The sequence below is a fragment of the Jatropha curcas genome, chromosome 7 (assembly GCF_041381405.1).
Source record: "Jatropha curcas cultivar XTBG-Jc1 chromosome 7, XTBG_Jcur_1.0, whole genome shotgun sequence".
Classification (NCBI taxonomy): Eukaryota; Viridiplantae; Streptophyta; class Magnoliopsida; order Malpighiales; family Euphorbiaceae; genus Jatropha; species Jatropha curcas.
Window position 1 is genome coordinate 11,650,246 of NC_143157.1, and position 8,566 is coordinate 11,658,811.

An 8,566-nucleotide genomic window follows, 5' to 3' on the forward strand; every position below is an offset into this window, starting at 1 on the left:
ATCGGTGCCGGAGCACCGTCTTATGTCACTTATTAAAGCTAGATCACAAATTAGAAGTGGTTAAATTTTCATAAGGAGGCAAGTAATTAACATTTTGTTTTGTTTTTTTTTTTTTTTTTTTACAAAAATAATATTTGAGGAAATTCCTACGAAAATTTCGCAAGAGTTTCCCCTAAAAATTAACTTGCCACACAAAGAAAATATACACACTTCCAATTTTCTCCAAACCCCCAAAACTCCAATTCAACACAACATACTACAAGCACTTCTAAATATCCATCAACATACGCATAAAATTCAAAACACATTCTTTTCAAGGAATCTATAATCATCATACACCAAAAATATGATAAGATGTTATTTCCTTAAATAATCATAACTCTTAATACATTATAAACTTATTATGTCCAACCTTCACAACACAATATTTATATACATGCCAAAAATCACCATTTACAAAATATCCTACCCAAAATGTGATATCTACTCTGATGCTCGTCCTCTGGTCTTGAAGAACACCCTCCGCTCCTAACCTGCGCGTGATAAAAATCAACGCGCTGAGTGGAAGACTCAGTGGTGCTAAATAACCAACAATTTAATTAACAATAATAGCCAAGGCAAAACTTAAATTACTCAACTATATAAATACTGAAATCGCATGCATTTAATTCAAATACAAAAATAAATACAAATATGTCTTCATTCTTTTATAGCAACAATAAAATTTTATTTTTCGTTAAGGCTCGTACTCATGCAGAATGAACATAAGCAGATTTGATCGTGGCCTATATTAGCGCCACCCCTATCACATACTCGTGGCCTATGAAAGCACCACCGTGGCCTATGAAAGCACCACCCCCATCACACAATCGGGGCCTATGAAAGCACCACCGTGGCCTATGAAAGCACCACCCCATCACACAAATAAGCGCGTCCACCTATTTAGAAGGGCTGATAACCCTAGCATATGATCATAGCTTCACAATAAGAAAATCCATCTCATCATACCACGTTTCAATCATGCATAGTAGAGCCCAAATCAAAATCATTCTTTCACAAAAGCAATAATTATAAATCAAAACCTCTTCATTTCTTAATACTCATTACTCAAAACATTATAGATATATATAAACTTAAGATAGTATAAAAGTACATAAATCAAGAACTTTTCAGCATTTTCATAATCTTGACCTTTGCTGGGTTTTTAACACATAATTTGAGTTATGGGTCTCCAAATTAAATGAAATCAGATTCATTAGAAAGATAAGACAAAATAATACAAATGTTCAGAAGGGACCACAGCCCAGATCAAAGAGTAAGATAGCAAACAAAAGCTCAGAACACAGACCAACAGATCAGACCTGATTCAGCAGAACCAAGTCCAATGTTTCTTGAATTCCTACTTCACAAAATACTCAAATGAAACCAATCCAGAACGAGAGAAGTCTCAAGACACAGGGAAACAACTTTTATGAAGAACTCAGAACCTAATCTTGTCATTATAGTGGTCAAAATGGGCACTCAATTTAGTAATGCATGTGGCCCGACACAACAGAGTCAGTTTGGGTGTTTCAGCCATAAGTTGAGCTATGTATCTCCAATTTGGACAAAAGAGGATGGGTTGGAAAGATAAGAAGTAAATCTATAACTTTTATGAAGAACATAAGACATTATTTTGCCATTTGAGTGGTCAAAATGGACAATCATTTCGGATAGACAGGTAAGACAGCATAACAGAACCAGTTTTGGTATTTCAATCATAAGTTGAGCTACAAGTATTGGAATTAGACATAAGAATATGTTCTGGAAAGCTGAGAAATAGAGATACAACTTTTATGAAGAAGTCAGAAACAAATGGGAAGTGTAAAGGGGTCAAAAATGAGTTCCAATCCCACAGCAGAACACATCTCACATTAAAATCAGCAATTTCAACAAAACATACAAAAAGTTCCCAAAATATATTCAAAACCCTAACCATGTAAAAACAACTTAAACAAGTGAAATTATGATTGCACTAACCTTATTAACAAGCTTGAATAAGCTTGGAAAGCCTTACTCCTTGGCTTTCTCTTTACCCTTTGAGGATGGTTCTCCAACCTCTTCAAAGCATGAAAAATCAACATTACAAGCAAAACTTGACAAAAGAAATAGTTGGAGCATGATTTAATGCATCAATAACATGTCTAAACCATGAATTCTACTTAACAATTCACAAAACTCAAAAACCACAACTTACTTGCTTCAATGGTAACTTCACTTCTCTTTGCTTTTAATCACCAAACTCAACTTCTACTTCTTAATTCTTAAGAATAAAGTACTAATCTATGGTTTAATTAGGTAGTTTGGTGGTAAATTTGGAGGTAAGAAAATGAAGAAATGAAAGAAAGAGGAAGAAGATGGAGATGGCGTGAATAAGGAGAAGAGAAGAAAGAAATAAGTGTTGTGGTGTTTACTTTAAGTGCCAAAGTCAAATTTGACTTCCAAATTTCATATCAATTGTGTGGCTAAGATCAAGTCCTAAGTAATATCATCCAATGGCTCTAAATATTCCTCAAATACTCCTCTTCTACTTATTATTTAACTCCACCAATTAATTAAATTAACTCCACTAAAATAATTTCTCATTTATTTCTTAATAGACCACACTAGAAATATTATGCATGTAATACATAAACTCTCCAAAAATATTCATTAAATATTTTCTACCCACCTAAATCATGCAAACATGCTCCAAAAATAGTAAATAAAATATTAACTATGCATAGTAATTTTTCCGGACTAAAATAATACCAAGTCCCGGACCGATGGTACTATTCACAGACCGGTAAATCACTATTGCCGACACTAAAAGAAAAATCAGTCTGTTACATAAAACCTTTTATGCATTTTTTTTTTTGAAAACTATGTCATTCAAGCAATTATTGCAAACACCAAACATGCAACGAAAAAGGGGGGAAGGAGGAAAGAGAACAATCCATCTCCTAAAATACAATATACCATTAAACCCTCTAAAATTTTCCAAACCCGAATAACTATTACAAACAAGCAAATTATTAGGCATCCTTTTAAGGATCCTTTACATTTCGCAATAGAAATAAAACAATTCTATAAAGAATCAAACACAAAGAAAAATAAATATTTACAGAAGCATAAATCAATAATAACATCTAGATTTAAACAATCATTCAACAAGTATGAACATGATGAAAGTGAATATTACAAGGACAATAGATCATAGGTTAGAGCATTAATAATAAATACCAAACTATATAATGAGGAATTAAAAGACAGAAATGATAAAATGCTTGAAAATTAAAGGGCAATAATTTAAAAGACAGAAATTTAAAGATTTGATAGGATTTAAGCTCATGGCCTTGATGTTCATCCCTAAAGGATGAACAAATTCACTAATCATTGCTCTCAATCTTGCTTTATTGTTTATTTGATCTATAAATGACCTAACATGCATCACGAATTATCTAAGGTCGGAGCTTGGCCATTGAATCTCCGAATCGGGACATTTATTAGAGTTTTATACATTCAGAGCCCCTAAATCGAAAGGTCATGCACTATAGGAACTGTGGCGTGTGCCCTATGCTTATGGCACATGCCACACATAGTGGCGCAGGGCCTTTCCTAGATCAGAAGGGCTTCTGTGTTTATTAGGTAAAAACATAGGAGTTTTGGGCACTTGTGGTATGAGCCACAGGGAAGTGGCGCGCACCATTATTGTTTGCCTCATACCACAGAGGTGCAGAAGCCCTTGTTTTGTTGATCCTAGGTTCCCCTTATAAGCAGACCTAGAAACGGTGTTTTAAACACCGAAAAATGAAAAGAAAAGATGAAGAAAGCATTTATAAGTTCTCAGAAACTATCTTTTGTGATTTCTTTGAAGATTTACTTAAAAATGGATGAAGGGAAACCCAACAATTGGTTCTTGATCCAAAAGTCCGAGATTCAAGATTAAAGTTTGTGTTTTTAGGATTCTAGATTGACTAGAGGGGGATTTTTGATTGATTAATAACAAGTTCTCAACTCAAATCCAAGGTTAACACAAAGTTGCCTTTAGATTTCTTTGGTTAAGTTTTCAAAATGCAAGAATTTCCCATTGTTTCCAAAAACAATCCTCCTTTGGCACACCCAATGCCTATTTACAGGCAAATGAGGGTGGATGGCCCTATTTTAGGCTGACATGGCAAAAATGCCACTGTCAAGTCTCGCAACAGGATGGGGCCTACTTTTATAAAATTGGACCGGGTGGTACGCAAAGCGAGGTGGTGCATTGGGAAATGTGTCGGGTGGGTTTGACACCTTCTCGAGCCCGGCTTTGTCATAAAGTGCCCGGTAACCTAAAAAAGTAAAAGTGGTTAAACACATCGATAATCTCAGCCACGGGCCATCGATCTAAAAACTAGGGCGATCGGGAATCTCGATCTAGTTTTATGGGAAAAACGATGTATCATGACTGAACCTTTTAGGGGCAAAATTTAAGCGTCTACACAAAGCCCAATTAAGAAATTCACCTTTTGTATTCATATTAAATTTGAAGCTTGTTATGCTAAGTTATGCTGATATGCAAATGATGTGAATTTACATTAATGACATAGAATAGCAGGAAATATATCAAGTGTTTTCAAGCAAAGGGCATTTCATTCATAATAAGTGCATACATTCATAAAATTACACTATCAATAATTGTCTAGTACGTTTCATTTGAAAGCAGGATAGGAGCATCTATATCTCAGGTCCTCATGAAAATCTAGCAGTTAATAAATCAGTAGACTTCGAATCAACACCGACTCCAGAATAAGCCTGCAGCCACGAGCGATACAAGTCTGAAGAAGAGGTATCGACCACATCAGAAATGGGTACAGCTGTATGAGCATGCCAAATAAAGCGAGACAGAAATCGCTCTCTAATAAGGCCACCCTTGAACCGAGCATAATTAGGGATAACCTAATGACAATCGTACTGCATAGCTACATGGCTAGGATAATAAGCCATTGCCATAGTCAACCCACACAGGGTACACAGGGCCTATAGGAAGAAAATGTGACTCACTTTATGTACCACTTGTGGCAAGTCCATCTGATGTTCTCAACGGTGAGATCTTGTAGGATAGCAGTCCAGTCTTTAAGAGTTTTGCCAGTCAAATGACGGTGACATCAAACATAAACTCACGGTCTATAATCAAATATCAAATGATCCGATGGTGGATTCATAACTTGTAGCTTCTCAAAGGCCCACAACGAATGCATATAAAAAAAAAAAGAAAAAAGAAAACCCGCAAAGGGTGGTTTAAGCAAAAGTTAGAGCATATAAAAATGCCCTTATTGACTTAGAAAAGTCAAATCTTATTATTGAGCAACCTCTTTTCTTTTTCTTCTTCTTCTTCTTCTCTTAGGATTCACTTTCTTCCTCTCCTTCTCTTTGTTTTTCTTCAATTCATACTTACTAAACACACCATTTTCACTCCATTAAACCTTAAATAAGATTAACCTTGGAAATTTAAGCTTGGGTAGTGATTTTTGGTGATTGTTTTTTAGAAATTGGAGATTTTCTACTTAAGCCAAGTAAGTGTTTTGATGATTTTCTTTCTTATTTTTGGATGTTGATTTCTCTTTTAGCATTTCCAAGTCCATTCATGCTCCAATTCTTCTTTTATTTATTTTCTTGATTTTGATTTTTGATGTTCATTTATGTAGAGGTTGGGGAGCGCTCTACCAAGGAGAAAGGAAAAGCTAAAGCTTAAAGAGTTTTAATCTAAGCTTGCCAAAGCTTATTTTAAGGTTAGTGTTCATAGATACACTTCCTCTCTTCAAATTTTGATTTTTAAGATTCATGCTATTATGTGAAAATTTGGGGATTTTGTATGAATTGCTTGAATTGTTGAACCTTGATTGAATAATTGTGCTCTTGGGTGTATTTGAACATTGTTAGTATGATTAGTTGGTTGAGAAAAACTCCTCCCCTTGTTCTCCCATTTTGGCCGAGCCATGTTTAAAGTAGGAGTTGAGTTTTCTCTTCCATTAATGTATTGATTAGCCTCTAAATGTGTTGTTATGGACATACCTAGTGGAAAGTAAAGTTAAATTGTATATATGTTATGTTTTAGAAATTTTTCCTATGAGTGAAAATTGTTAGAAATTGGGAAAAAAAATGTGAAATTGGTTTAATTGATGCATACTAATGATTTAAATGGTTATTTGGATGCATAAGAATAATGTTAGCATGCTTGATTAAAGAAGGAAACCTACTTCCCTTGACCACCATAAAGAGGCCGAACCACCCTAAGATGGTAAGACTTACTTTATCTTTTTATTTGATGCTTGGACCTACTAAGTTATACTAAATATATGTTTTGAGTAATGGTAACTTGATTTACATAGGTATGATAAATTTGATAATTTGTTTTATATGCTTAAAGTTTATGAGAAATTGGTGTTTAAAGCATGTGTGCCTTGAATTGCATAAGGAAAGTGTAACTTATATGATAAGATTTTATTTATGATAAATCTTGTTATGACTTTAGGAAAGTTTTTTTTTTTTTTTTTTTTTAAAAAAAGAGTTTAATGAGAAATTTCCTGTAACGCCCCATTTTTCTGTGTTTGAAATAGTAAGTTATCTGTCTGTGAATATTAGTACCGGTCTGGGAATCAGTATTATTTTAGTCCGGAAAAATTACTATCTATGTGTCATATTTTATTTAATATTTTTGAAGTATGCATACATGATTTTTATGGGTAGAAAGTAAGTAATTAATATTTTTGGAGAATTTAGATAATTAGTGAATAGTGAATTATGGTGTTATATTAATTAAGGAAATTTGAGGAATTATTTTTATGGAGTAAATTTGAGAATTTTGTGGAGAAAAATAATATTTTGAAGGAATTTAATTGGAGAATATTTTTAGCCATTAGATGAGATTACTATTGACTTAATCTTAGCCATCCAATTGTGGCAAAAGACCTAAATACCTTTTGATCACTTTATAAGGTCAACTCCAATAATTGAGCAACCACTTTTCATTTTCTTCTTCTCCTCCTCCTTAGGCGTCAACTTCTTCTTCTTCATGTTTTTCTTCAATTTTTACTTGCTAAGTCCACCAAATATACTCCATTAAACCTTAATTAAGTAATTAATCCTAGAGATTAAAGCTTGAGAAGTGATTTTTGGTGAATTATTTCAAGAAATTTGGAGATTCTCTAATTGAGCCAAAGGTTGGGGAAACCTTCTATCAAGGTGTAAGGCAAAACTAAGGCTTAGAAAACTTTAATCCAAGCTTGTTTTTAAAGTTAGTGTTCATAAATACACTTACCTTACTCTAATTTTTGATTTTGTGTATTTATGTTATCATGTATATATTTTGAGATTTTGTATGAAATGATTGATTTGTTGAACTTTGGTTGCAATAACATGCTATTGGGTGATGTTTGATGAGTATTTAGTATGTGTTAGAAATCTCTACCTTGTATCTTTGTCTTTCAAGTTCTTTTTCATGATTAAAGTAAGCTGAAATTGGAAAAATGTGTGATTGGGTGTGATTCAGGACTATTTTTCGATTCTTTTTATTTCCCACTGTGTCTGAGCCCTTCATAAAAGTTTTAGTCTACTTCTTAGCTTTCCAACCCATCCTCTTGTGTCCAATTTGGATAAATATAGCTCAACTTATGGCTGGAACACTCAAACTGACTCTGTTATATCGGGCCACATGCATCACTGAATTGAGCGCCCATTTTGACCACTCTAATGGCAAGATTATGTTCTGAGTTCTTCATGAAAGTTGTTTCCCTATATCTTAAGATTTCCCTGGTTTTGGATTGGTTAAATTTTAGTGTTTGGATAAGTAGGAATTTAAGAAACATTGAACTTGGTTCTGCTGAATCAGGTCTGGATTGTTGGTCTGTGTTCCTATCTTTTGTTTACTATCTTACACATTGATCTGGGCTGTAGTCCTTTCATAACATTTGTAGCATTTTGTCTTAGCTTTCTAATGAATCTAATTTCATTTAGTTTGGAGACCTATAACTCAAGTTATATCTTAAAAACACAGCAAAGGTCAAGTTTATTTTAATGCTGAAAAATTTCTATGTCTTGAAACATAGGTTTATTTAGATAAAAGTATGTAAGAATTAGGTGTGAGAAGTTTCTCTTGATTATTTGTATTTTTAGGATTTATTTGACAATAATAAGACATAAGTTTGAAAAGTGTTATTGTGGATATGTTTAAATGGATACTTTGATGCATAAGAGTTGTGTTAGTATGCTTGATTGGAAAAGGAAATTCTTCCCCTTGGTTTTCATTAAGAGGCCGAACCACTCTAGGGTGGTAAGGCTTACTTAATTATTTTTTTTATGTTATGCTATATATATATATATATATGACATAAGTATGATTATTTTGATAACTTTCATATGTTTAGAGTTTAAAAAAAAAGGGTATTTAAGGTGTATGTGCTTTGAATTTTGAATAAGGAAAGTATGATTTTATATGATAAGAAATTTCTCATGATAAATTTCATTATGACTTTAAGAAAGTTTTAAAAGAAAAGGAATTTATGAAAAA

At 33.2% G+C, this 8,566-nt stretch overlaps 1 long non-coding RNA gene across 1 annotated transcript; it reads right to left on the reverse strand.

Annotated features, from left to right (window-relative positions):
- Positions 1-383: 383 nt before the first annotated feature.
- LOC149494695 (uncharacterized) lies at positions 384-2,384 on the reverse strand. The gene is made up of 3 exons (XR_016321617.1): positions 2,237-2,384; positions 2,020-2,099; positions 384-533 (listed from the first exon to the last, which is right to left on the reverse strand). It is a non-coding gene; the product is annotated as an uncharacterized LOC149494695 (long non-coding RNA).
- Positions 2,385-8,566: the final 6,182 nt, after the last annotated feature.